Genomic DNA, 13556 nt, shown 5'->3' on the forward strand with positions numbered 1-13556 from the left:
TGGTGACCCTACAAGAAGAGGAAGAGACGCCAGGGGTGCACTTGTATAAAGAGGCAACCACATGAAGAGGAAGCAAGAAGATGGCCATCCACAAGCCAAGGAGAGAGGCCCTGAGGAAATCAACCATGCCAGCACCTTAATCTTGGATTTCCAGCTTCCAGAACTTTGAGAAAATAAATTTCCACTGTTGAAGCTACCCAGTCTGTGGTATTTTGTTATGGCAGTCCAAGCAAACTCATACAGGATCCCTAAGATGATCAGTTTCATGCCCTCAGGCTGTCAAGACCTGGGGAAACTTGAAGTAGACCCACATTTAACTCTCACCATATGTGAGGCAGGCAGTATCACTCATTTTTACAAAATAGGAAACCAAGGTTCAGAAAAGGTAAATAGCCTGCCCAGGATCACAGAGCTCCTAAGTGATGGAGCCTGGATTCAAATCCAGGTCTTTATGACTCCCCCATTCGTACTCTATGTGACATTGCTCTCAACCGTGATGCGTTTTACCTACATACTAATTACTAAGTGATTAACAGGACTGGCACATCTCCTACTGCCCTGATGATGCAAAGACTGGTTCTTCATTTATGAATTCACTGCAATTGACTGTGTGGTAACATAAAATCCAGAAAGATCTGCTAGCAAAGGAATAGTTGATTTTTCAAAAACACTAAAAAGAAAAAAAAAATCCTAAATAATTGCTGCTCCCTGCCATAAAATGATTCCACTAAAATGATGTCGAGTGGAGCCTGAGGAGGTAACTAGATCCACAGGCCTATCCCCAAGTATGTGTGTATTGGGCAGCCAGGGGAAATAAAGGAACTGGGACGGGGAGGAGAGAAGATAGGGACTTCCCTCCATTTCTCAAAGACTATGTTCTCATCGTTGTACCCCTAGGGCCTTACAGGGCTTGGAATACACGACTTTCAATGTATGCTTGTTGAGTGACTGAACAAATGAGCAAACAAATGAATGAACTCGACACCTTAATAAAAAGAAAAAAATCCTTAGGCCTTTTCAATGACCTAAATTTGTCAAAGTATTTTGGGCTTTTCCTAATTTACTTTCTGTTTCACTTAATCAAATAAGATGTAACTTAAAAGGGAAGTAAAGATTAGACAGAAGAATTAAGCCATAGACCAAAGCAGGGCAAAAAAGGGGCTCCTGCCTGCATATCTGAATAGTATAAATGAAAATGTGTCTCCTTGTCACCCTTTACAGTCATCTTAGAAATCAGCTTCACCCCACTGCCTCAGTGGGTAAGCTCAGATATATTTGTTTCAGGTGGATGTTTCTGGCCTGTGTATGGTGAACTATAATCAGAGATGCTGATAGCTCAGAAAATGGAATACAATGGTAAATATAGGCCACAGTCATCCAAATCTTGTAAGCTGGATAGAATTTCTTCAGGCTGATGATTTTTTTTTTTTTTTTTTTTTTTTTTTTGTGCTGTGCGGGCCTCTCACTGTTGTGGCCTCTCCCGCTGCGGAGCACAGGCTCCGGACGCGCAGGCCCAGCGGCCATGGCCCACGGGACCAGCCGCTCCGCGGCATGTGGGATCCTCCCGGACCAGGGCACGAACCCGTGTCTCCTGCATCGGCAGGCGGACTCTCAACCACTGCGCCACCAGGGAAGCCCTAGGCTGATGATTTTTAAGAGCTGTCTTCGGAGCTTACTGTTATTATAATTTTGTTATTAAAAATAATTATCTAATAGGCAGAGCACAGAGGATTTTTAGGGCAGTGAAACTATTCTGTATGATACTATAGTGGTGGGTACATGTCATTATACATTTGTCCAAACCCACAGAATGTACAATACCAAGAGTGAACCCTAATGCAAACTCTGAACTCTAGGATAATGACATGTCAATGCGGATTCATCAGATATTACAAATGTACCACTCTGGCGGGTGATACTGATAATGACGGGGGCTGTGCATGTATGGGGGCAGAGGTATATGGAAAATCTCTGTACCTTCCTCTCAGTTTTTCTGTGAACCTAAAACTGCTCAAAACACTAAGTCTATTAAAAAAATTATCTGCTAAAAAAATAAATAATATAAAAGATACCCCCTCTTCCACACGCTAATCAAAAAAAGTGGCTAGAAAGCTTATGAACAGGGGAAAACAAAGCGAGATGTCATTAAAGTTTTTAGGTACTATTCTAAAACCAACACTTTACTTTAGTACCCTTTACTAAAATAAATTGCAAAAATTCCTGTGTACTCTATTCAGATTTTGATAACATCTGAATATTATCAACATTTGCAGGACAAAAGAAGTGTTTTTTCACCCTACCTTGGCATATTACAATTATTAGTGTGGTAGCAAAAATAATCTTTTTTTCTTAGATGTTATTCATCTATTAGTATGAAGAATGTAATAAATTAGGGTGAGTTACTTTGTGTTGCTACCCGCCCAATGTTCATTGGGGACAGAGATGCTTCTAGCAACTCAAAAAGTTTAACAAATAGTTTTTCCTCTTTTTTCAGTAAAGTCATCAAGTTATTATTAATTTTTAACTCTATCTGGGAAAATTTTAATGCGCTTTCAATTATAATGTTTCTATTTAACTTGCAAATGGATGATACCTCCATCCTACTATCTGCTATTATTATAAACACAGCTTTGAGTCTGAACAATCCAATGTTGATTAGAGGTTTTCAACATTAAGCCTTGGTCTCATTTCTAAAGTTTAACAAATAACACAATACATAATTCTCTGGCATACCCAGTCCTTTTGTGTCAGGCAGTTGAAGCTCTCTCTACTCACATGACAAGCAAACAGAAAGCATACTATAATCAACTGAGCAGGCTATGATTAACTTTGCTCAGAGCTGTCCCTAAACTCCCTGTAACTCCATAGTGGTTCTCAGACAAAAATATGGCAAGGCATATTTCTCTAATGAAGAGAAAATCTCTGATTAAGAGCATCTGATGTTTCTTATTTTTTAAGTCATTATGAATTTAATTAGCACTGGGCCTAGCCACAACTGTGTCTCTTGTATTATTTTCACTCGCTTCTGCTACACAAAGCCAATCATTTGTGAGGTGCTGGCCTTTATAATGTGACCATTATAATACATAATGGGACCATTATGTTAATTAATTAATTGAGCAATAATGCAGACAGCCCATTCCCATTATCCTGAAATGGGACACATTCCAGCCACATCCGTGAAATCAGTAGATGCAGCAGTTATTTCCATGTTTCTTGCGTGTCTGCAGATAGTCATCCAAACATTAATAATGCACTTGAAAATATGAAGTCACAGCTGGTAACTAACAGCTCTGAACTCAGGGCATCTTCACAAGCTTGGTTACCTTCTCTCTTCATTGACAGCACATGTTTAAGTTGCAAATAGTAGGAACTGAGCAGCATCTCAGCTGCCTTCCCATGATAGACATTATCAACCATTTGGTGCCCCCATACATGCAAAGATCTAAGTAAGTTAACAGTATGCAAAGCTTTTAGACCACTCCAGTGACAGGACTATCACTCTGACTCCAGAATCAACTCCAAAACACTTTGCTCTAATGTCAGTAATTTCTTCGTTATCTCAAGCAAGGTTATTCTTGTGGCTACCATGTTCCCCTCTCTGGGAAAATGTTCTTATTAGATGGATTAATAAGGTGGCTAAGAATGAAGAAGCTTACTGCTCAAGGAGAATATGTCCAGGAGAGTCACTCTGACCCCCCAAGAGCCCTGGGGGGTTCATATGTCTAGAGCATAACTAGATTAATTGAATTTCAAAACCTTAAATAATTTCTGGTGGTATGGCTGCTGTGTGTCATGCCACAGAGACCCCTTCTAGGACTGAAGGATTTATTTCTCTAGCTTTTTCTGGGAAGGATGTCAATTGACGGTCCTCAGGGCTGTTCCACCCAATGTCACGTCCCTCCCTGGGGCAGCCAGCATCCAATGATTGGTCCATGCTTCCTCCTCTCAAATAAGAACAACTCTAAAAAGCCATCCCGGCTTCAGGGCTACCTGTGGGGTCCCCTAGACCTTGATTTAAATGACATTACAACACTAATGATTGACCTTCCTAATCCTGCTTCCTTCCCATTCCCTTCCTTCCACAAGTTTTGATCCTTAAAGCACCCCCTAATAAACAATTTGCATACTAATTTCCACCTCAGAGTCCATTTCCTGGAGAACCAACATGCAATATCTGGCTTTCCCGTTTCCTTACCTTATACGACATACTATCACTTTCTTGCAGTTGTAATTAGCCAGTGGAGGATGTGTTAATCATATATATGTATGATTTCCACATGGAATTTCTGAGGGTGTAGATCCTGCCTACTTTACACTACTTATACTACTCTGTACTCGCTGAAAATCAAATACAGTTACAATTTAATGAATGTTCCCTGAACAGAAGAAGCTCCAGGGTAGGGTGGGGTGGTAAGTATAATTACTCACAATAAGTGGTAAATATCTTATTTGGGGCTAACTAGTCACTTCAGGGGACTGAAAGTGAGTTAAATTCATTTGGGGCTAGCATTATGCACAGGCAGCTACATTAAACACTGGGAAGTGCCTGCATATTGTTTCCCTTTGGGTACATTTGGGGTTGGGGAAACTGACTTTTTGCAAAGCAGTAAAGTGAATAGTTTGTTGATTTTAAAATTCCTTATTTCAAGAAATTTTTGGAAAATGTCTTCCCATTATCTGTTTTTCACTCTGCACACAGAATTTTATATGTTAGCCTTTTGGATTTGTTTAATTGATCCAAAGTTAGAATTAGTTAAGAAAATTATTACTAGTAAGTAATGTTATTGTCAAACAAACAGACTTAGGAATAATATAAGCCATAATTAGTTGGTGTCATCTTACCCCTTAAGATCCAGGGGAGATAGGCTCAACCCTTTATCCCATGTGGAAAGTCCAAGGCATTCCTCAACAATTATACACATTTCTGGAGGGCTTATATTCTCAGTGTCCGCTCTGACTCCAAGTTCCTATTCTGTTGACTTTGTTGAGTCTGGAATTGATCTTTCCATCACTTCTTGTTTTCCTTATTTCATACCATGTCAATACAATGTAGAAACCAGTCTTTCTTCCTCCCTCCCTCCCTCTCTCTCACACACATACAGTCCACACAAGGCATTCTTGTATGTAGCCAACTTTACTAGAGTTTTGAAAAGATGAAAGTTACTTTACAAAGACTGCAAAAACATGCATATGATATTCATCATCCTTGCTTTTTAAAAATGTCTTCCATCCTTTTCTGCAACAGTTGGCACTCCGGCCTCCCTCTCTTCATTCCTCCCTCCCTGTGTGTGCACTCGCTTTTAAAAGAAGAAAAAACAATCCCCTCATTCTGTTATAGAGAATAATTCAGCCCTAACAGACACATATTAGGTCATTTTGACTGCAAGTGACAGAAAACCCAATTCAACCTGGTTTATGCAAGAGAATCTGTTGAGTCTTATAATAAAAGTCCAGGACTAGATCTTATTTCAGGTATGGTTGGATATGGGAACTCTGCCCTGCTTGCAGATCAGCTTTCCTTCTTTCAGTCCATCGGCTCCATTCTCCCTAATACTGACTCTCTCTCAGATATCTTTTGCTCCGTGTTGCAAGATTACTGTACTAACCTTTCACATCTTTCAGCATTCACCACCAACTGAAAGGGTGAGCCTGCCTCAATCCCAGAAGTCTCAGCAGTCTCACTGCATTGCACTGGCGCCAGTGAATCACGTGCCAATCCCTCAGCCTATTATTGTGGGCAGAGGAATACAGTGTACTCATTGGCTTAAGCCTACTTCCCCTCATCCAACCCAGGGAGCTCCAGGGGTAGGATTAGTCTGATTCAAACCACGTGGAAAGGGAATTCCCTGGCGGTCCAATGGTTAGGACTACTGTCACTGCTGAGGGTCCGGCTTCTATCCCTGATTGGCGGAACTAAGATCCCACAAGCCCCACAGCTCAGCCAAAAAAAAGGAGAGAAATGTCCAAACCACATGGAAGGAGTGACTGGCTCCTCAGGAGGAAACCAGTTACAAGAGACATGGAAGGGTGAAACGTCACAGAGCAACAGCCGGAAACATCAAGATCCAGTAAACGCCTGATGCACCCACACAGTCAGCTTAGGCATCCCTCTGAATATCTAAGGACTCCCTGCAGTTTTAAAATAATTACCTGCTCAATTAAGTCTGTAGACAAAGGCCATCTTTCTCCTCACTGATGGTTTAGAGAAGGAGAGTTCATCTTTACAGATATTCTAAAAAGGCCTGCAGGCACCAGAAATGTTCCATATCTTGATGGCAGTAATTTACATGGGTGTATACAAATGTAAAACGTCATCAAGAAGTACACTCAAGGTTTGTGCATTTTACCATATACGTGTTATTACAGTTAATTTTATTTTTTAATTTTCTGCAAGATGACCAACAAATGTCCAGTGTGATTTGGAGTGCAATCAAGCCTCTTATCTTCGGTCTGCCTTTATACTAAGACTTATTCACCCAAGGTGAAGACATAGCTTAGCTGAGGCCACCAGGATAGGAAATCCAATATGGGTTTGGGCTTAAGTCTTAGTTGGTATTAATACAGTTGTGTTTATCTGAAGCCTCTTTTGGGACATATATATCCCTCACAAAATTAGTATATTTACATAAACATTTAGAGGCTGAAGATAACCTGAAAGATAATGTCTATAATTAAGGCTTCTAAATATTTTCCTAAATTATTCAGGTTAACATATTCAAGGCAGAAAAATAGTTGGCTTTCTATCAGAAATAGAGTTAATCAAACTCATTAGTCCTTAGTGAAACAACCACATCAGATTTTCCCTCAGAGCAGATTATAATGGACTTTGAATCCTGTACTACCTATATGACTTTGGGCAAGTCACTTGCTTGTGCCTGAGCTTCAGTTCCACATCTGTAAAACAATAAGTGAGGTTCCCCTCTTCCAAGGCTGCTCTGAGAAACAGAGATGGCATGCACAAAAGGTCTTCGTGAAATGGTTAAGTCTTATTATTATTCTGATCCCCCCTACCAACTGTTTTTAATAGGATTAATCACATTTTTTTCAGTGCCTCTTTTGAACTTATCTTCTTCGAATGGATTTTTCCTGCATAATTACTTCTAAGTTTAAGTGATATAAGGGGTTGGTCCAGCAACCCCTTCCATTTTCCAGTACATTAGAACACCTTGCTTGAATTTCATCTTACATTTTTCAGATGCTGTATCTATATGGCTTCTTATCTTTCTAGATCTTTTGCAGTTCAATCTTCTAATTCATTCTGCTTACAATATTATTCCTCTTTGAAATTTCATTGTCAACTGTGGCCAACCTGAGTAAGGACAGTTCTTGATTTTTCTTCATCTGTTTCAATCATTGTATACTTCTCGGACGGTACAAGTACGATGAATAAGGAATAATTGTTGGTACAGAGAAAGTGGCAATTTTCTTTTTGAAAGGGGGGATTATTCTTACATAAGGAAAAGCTTACTGTTTTTCATAAGCTTCTGCAGAGAATTATGAAAAAGAAGATTTAATGAGAGATGTAAGAACATTTTACAGATTAGTTCACTACCTCAGGTCTATGTACAGAGTGTCTAGCAAGTAGAAAGCATAATTTTAGGTACTTAACTTATACTTTTATCTAATTTAATCCTTCTACAAGTTTGCTATTGTTTTCTTCCTTTTACACATGTGTTAACTTGTCCAAGGTCACATGGTAAGTTACATGGAAGAGATATATTTGGATAGAGATGCATCTAAATCTAATGCTTGTGCTTTTTCCAAAAGATATTTTTCAGAGGCCCTGACCTGGTAGAGTTCAGTGGATTGCCAACCAGGTAAAGATAAGACATAAGCTTTGGTAATAGAATACTGACTTGCTAGCCACATGGTTTCTGTACAGGACTCATATATTTCCTTTTAACTAGAGTGTAAATCAGGAAGGAAGGAACAAAGGAAGAAAAACGGTCACTTTACTTCTACTGAGGACTGCTCAATAATAATAATTTATAAAATGCCAGTCTTAGATTGCTTCAATAGGAACTTCTATTACTTATAAAGAAGGTATCCTAGAAAGTGGGTTATTCAGTGTAAGGATGGATCACCAAGCAAGAACAGAATTAGCCTTAATGAAAATTACAGTGTCTAAGATCCAAGACCAATAATTGCCACCTTCCAGGACAGTAAGAACCTGGACTCAAAAGCCTTTTGGGAAACTGTTATTTTATAATGTAATTACTTCTTTTAATATTAATTTAAGTGTAAAATTGAAAAATCTGAGAAGACCATCTCAGTATGTCCTCATGGGGGCACATCTGTATTGTAAGTCTGCAAACCCAAATGGCTAGAATGATACAGTTATCAACATTTAAACATGCTAACATGCACATGACTAATATTATTGACATGTTGAGCTATATTCAGGTATTTGTTTATTAAATTAGCATACTGCTAGGAAAAATGTACAATTAAAAGTAGATAATAGTGCCTTCCCCTTCCATCCTTCGTCATTCTTTTGGAAAAGCAGACATTGTTAGTCACTATAAAGTCAAAGGTGATCCTTATCCTAGACTCAGAGGCCCCGGAAAGTATTACTGGTTCAGGGAGTTACTCAGATTCACAGTCCAAACAAGTTCCTACTCTGAGGGGCTGTGTGCATCGCAGCTTTCACATCCCTGCTGTTGAACCATAGCAGCTGCTACTGCATTTCTGGGACCTTTTTTTTTTTTTTTTTTTTTATTACTGCTTCTCATCTGTGGTTCTCCAGATCCATTGCTCAAGATTAACCAAACATAACACACAAAGAACAATGTTCAGCTTTGAAATATAAACGCATTATGTCCAAATGTTAAAAACAAGATCAGCAATAAATCATGTTGTAAAGAAGCAGAATGTCATAAACACAAGACAAGAGATTATAAATCATAATTCACAACATGGGGCTCCACCATCCTAAGAAGTTCAGAAGAAAAAGGGCAAAACGTTCAGAGGGTTCAGAGAGAAAGGCAAAGGGGAAAGGTCACAAGCCCAGACAGACTAACTAGGTGTCATAGTAACGTTGGTTTGCTCGTTTATTGTTTTTCATCCTGGTGAATGCGGTGCTGATAATACTAAACATTTTGTTTGTTTGTTTGGCTGGTTTTCAAAGGTCACTCTAGGAAGTGTGATATCAGTTATTTAGAGGACCCTAAATTTCATGTGCTCAGTTAAGAGCAAAACAATGAAAATCTTATAGTAGAAAGAGTAAACTTACATTGAGGTCTTCTGGCATCCCTTGGGAATGTGGCATCATCCCGACTTCTTTCAATACATGGTAGCAAATCACTGACACAAAGAGAAGAATGATTTACTATAAGTTAGAGAGAAACCACAACCACAAATCTAAATGCCAGCTTTCTAGGTCAACTACAAAGCTAATAATGGTATAAAACTACTAATGACTGTACATCATATTTTCCCTGTGATGAAACGTAATTATAATATGTTAATATTTACAAATCACATTGAGGCTCACAGATGAAGTGAAGTGATAAGTAAATAAATATTACATAAATAAGCGATTACACAAGCAAGTAATGCCTCTGAAATTGTGTACTGTAAATCTGAAAACATTAATTGCTTTACAGGACCCAGGCCCACAGACAACATGGGAAGCGATGCTGTTTAGAATGAAATCAACTCTTCTCTACCAAAGAAGAAAATAAGGTTCCAATCTACCTAATTTTTTATATACCAGTGGAGACATAATGAACACACAGTATCAGTTCAGGATAGTTGATTTGAGAACATGTATAAGTAAATGGCCTGATCTTTTTCTATTATGTGTTCATGTGCAGGCAGTGCCTAAAAATAACTTTTAAATATTTTAAAATATTTGTTGGCCAATATAGTGAGAGAGAAATATATGTGGGGGTAACTCATTCTTTGACTCATATTCAGGTGAGATGTAAATATTAAGTACTGCGAATGTCCATATGTGATTATGGAAAACTTGATTTTCGTGAATTTTATTTTTTAAAGTACAGTATTTTAATTTTTTATAAATAGGAAGGAAAATGGGGAGAAATGGGGAGTAGGGAATCACATTTCTAAGTTAAATATTTTTAACACACAGCTTTGGAAACTCAAGATTCCAGATCATTTTGGAAGTTTAAAGAAAGCAAGAATCCAGTCTGCCATATTATACACAGCATTTGGGGATGTGATAAGCTTACTTTTCCCCCCATTCAACAATTCTCTACAGACTCATCTGTAACAATGAGGAGCACAGAAAATTGTTTTTTTTCTCACTTGATTGCTTTAAAATGACTTATGGTAAAATACCTTAAAATTGCCCTAGAATCAAAGGGCTTTTCTTTGTAGTTCTTCACAAAAATAACTGCACAGGTATTAACTAAACCCAAAAGACCTTTGGTTCTGGGCCCAGATCACACACTAAGAAATTTAGCCCTATTTTACTGGCTTATTTTTTTTTTAACATCTTTATTGGAGTATAATTGCTTCACAATGGTGTGTTAGTTTCTGCTTTATAACAAAGTGAATCAGTTATACATATACATATGTCCCCATATCTCTTCCCTCTTTACTGGCTTCTTCCATATTTTCTGAATTTCCTACAAGGGACATGTAACACTTTTATAATCAGAAAAATATCACATAAAGAAATTTAGTTCATATCCAAAACTTACTCAGGGTCAAAAAAAAATGAGAGGATAAGCTGGAGATCATGTTGTAAGTTCTATAAGCTCCACCACCTGAGTCTGTGTACAGCGTTAACAACTATTTGTTTAGTAGCAAACATTTTGGATGATATACACAAACACTAATACTTCTTCACCCCTTACTGATGAGCACTGAAGCATGTGTGCACGTACATAATTTTCTTCAGCGTGGAGGTTAAAAAATAAATTATCCAGCAGCTTTACAAACAATGTGAAGGCTGCGTTAATAAATCTGAGGCTCTGGACAGCGTTAAGCCATCTGAGATTTTTGCTAGGGGGAGACTGTCAGGCCTATCAAAGAGAGCAAAGATGAACTTCTCAACTGAAAATTATTATTTTAGGGAGTGTAAGGCGAGGCAACACATTCCCATAAAAATTTGGAGAGATCAAAGCAGCAGGAGGCTGAAGATTTACCACCAGCTCTGATACTCACAAGCTCTGTGACCCTGGACCATTTACTTAACCTCTCTGAGCCTCTGTTTCCATTTATAAAATGATAATAATAGGACCTATCTGGAGTGTTATGGCAAGGATTAAACTAGTTAAAGTGCTTAGGACATCTACTAGGACATGGAAAGTGCTCAAATGTTAACTCTTATAGAAACCAGAATGGTATTCTCCACTTACGTGACAGTGGTGTAAAAATGAAAAGCAGAATTTGAATGTTTTAAAATATATTTATTACACAGTAGACTAGGTTGGACCACTAAGTTCCCTTACCTTCACGCTAAGAGCACTATTTGGGATTCGAATCTTTAGCAGCCCCTAAAACGATGCCACCTGAGTAGTTGCTCATCCTAGACGTGGCAAATGGAAATTCCCTGTGCGAAATTAGAGAAAGCCTATGCTTGCGTTTAAGGCTCTAGAAGGTTGTTTCTAGAGAGAAAATCATGTTCCATTGGAGGATAAGAATCTGCTTATAACAGTAATGGTAAACCATTCCCAAATATTCACTTAGAGTGAGAGAATTGCTAATAACTTGTCCCATGTTGATTTTTCATGACTGCCCCATACAGCAGCATTGTTTTAATCCCTGGAGAAAACTGAGGCTCAGGGAGGTTAGAGAGACTTGCTCTCTGTTACACAACAAGTAAACGGCCGCCTGGGCACTCTGGCGTTTAACTGTTAAGTGGGGACATACATTTATCTGAGAAAAAAACATGTTAGTCTCACCCTTTAAAAAAAAAAAAAAAAAAGCTGGTGGTGAGGAGGACACCACTGAGAAAGAGAAGAACGAGGAAAAATTCAGTCAGCAGTTTCTTTCCCTGGAGGGCAGAGCCAACCACAATTGCCCCAGAAGCAACGCCGGAGCTGGCAGACGCCAGGGTGAAAGGACACGCCATCTTCCCGGGAATCTAAGGAGAAGGTGTGCCTTCAAAAGGCGTTCGCCGCATGGGCTTTCCTGGTGGCGCAGTGGTTGAGAGTCCGCCTGCCGATGCAGGGAACGAGAGTTCGTGCCCCGGTCCAGGAAGATCCCACATGCCGCGGAGCGGCTGGGCCCGTGAGCCATGGCCGCTGAGCCTGTGCGTCCGGAGCCTGTGTTCCGCAACCAGAGAGGTCACGGCAGTGAGAGGCCCGTGTACCGCCAAAAAAAAAAAAAAAAAGGGTGTTTGCCGCGGTACTGCTTTCCTCCCCCACTACCCACTCACCTGTGTGTCGCTGGTTTGGCTTTGCAAGCCATCGCCAGGGAGTGGAGCAAGACTCTTACAAACAGGAGCAAGTGCCAGAGCCCCTGGCCAGCCTCTCCAAGGCCGGACTGCCAAGGAAACCCGGCGTTGTGACAGCAAGGGCCATGCCGCACGGCCAGTGGTCACCGAGGAGCCACTCTGGGGAGGACAACCACCCCGCCCCTCAAGGCTCACCTCGGAGAAGAGTGAGGTCTCTCCCATCAGTGAGTTGTGTAGGCTCTTAAAATTCCTCTAGCCTGAGTGTTTCAGGAACCCCCAGGAAGAAGTCAAATTGTGTGCGCGCACCGGTGTGAGCGTGCCCGTGTGTGCGTCCACGTGGGCGCACGCGCACAAATGCTCACAGTTTTCTAGAGAAAAGGTCTAGAGCTTTCAGCAAATCCGAAGCGCTCTTGACCCTCATGGGAGAAACCATATTCAGGAGAAGAACATACCCCTGTCTTCCAGAAAAGAACACCGAGCTCACCACTTTTATTTCTGGAGCAAATGAGCCCAGGCTCTCAGCCCACTTTCCTCTTACAAAACCCTAAGGCACTTAAGAGAGACCACAGGGGAAAAAAATAACTCAACCCCTTTTCTAATCTAAACCTAATCCTCCTTAAACCTCGCCTGACCCGGGCTACCAGGAATGCTGCCAGTGCCAAATGATATGATGTTTATTCAGCTTAGGTTTTAGCCTGATGCTCCTGAGCCACAAAATCAAAGGGGAATGTGCCAGCCACCACCTGCTGATGAATGGGTAAACAAGGGCCCGTCAAGAAAGAGGAGCCCCAGTGTTTGAAGACAATGCCTTTTGTGTAGTTCTGGCTCAAATAAGGGCACAGCTCCTAAGGAACAGGCTTGAGACATGCATAAATGCCGTGCCAAGTAGTTCAGGAGCCTGGGTGCAGCTGTTCCTAATGTACCCTTTGCCCCTGCTACCCGTCAAACCACAAGAGAGTACCCGGGACACCATGTCCCCTCTCCCAGAAGAAGCTGGCAAGGTACAGTCTGTGAACCAGTTAGGTTTATGTTGAAAGAGTATTTTCCACATTATTCTCTGAGAAGCCTCAGCTCTGTCAGAGCAACGTAGAGCTCAGAACACATGACCTGACTCCCATTTTACCAGAGCAGTGGTTTTGATCTGTTTTAAATCTGGGGGACCTGCATGAGATTTGGGGGATGGGGG

General features: G+C 40.3%; 1 long non-coding RNA gene across 2 annotated transcripts in view; it reads right to left on the bottom strand.

Moving 5' to 3' along the window:
* LOC131761713 (uncharacterized) overlaps positions 1-12831 on the bottom strand; it is a 122861-nt gene extending 110030 nt beyond the window's left edge. Inside the window, exons 1-2 of one of the 2 annotated variants that reach the window (XR_010841601.1) lie at positions 12566-12831; positions 9236-9306 (exon numbers count right to left, since the gene is read on the bottom strand). This is a non-coding gene — a long non-coding RNA (uncharacterized lncRNA). Of the gene's footprint in view, positions 1-9235; positions 9307-12352; positions 12521-12565 lie in introns of those variants that run through there. The other variant, XR_010841600.1, reaches the window with a different exon arrangement.
* Between the last annotated feature and the right edge of the window lie 725 nt (positions 12832-13556).

Source organism: Kogia breviceps, chromosome 8 (assembly GCF_026419965.1).
Source record: "Kogia breviceps isolate mKogBre1 chromosome 8, mKogBre1 haplotype 1, whole genome shotgun sequence".
In the NCBI taxonomy this organism is placed as follows: domain Eukaryota; kingdom Metazoa; phylum Chordata; class Mammalia; order Artiodactyla; family Physeteridae; genus Kogia; species Kogia breviceps.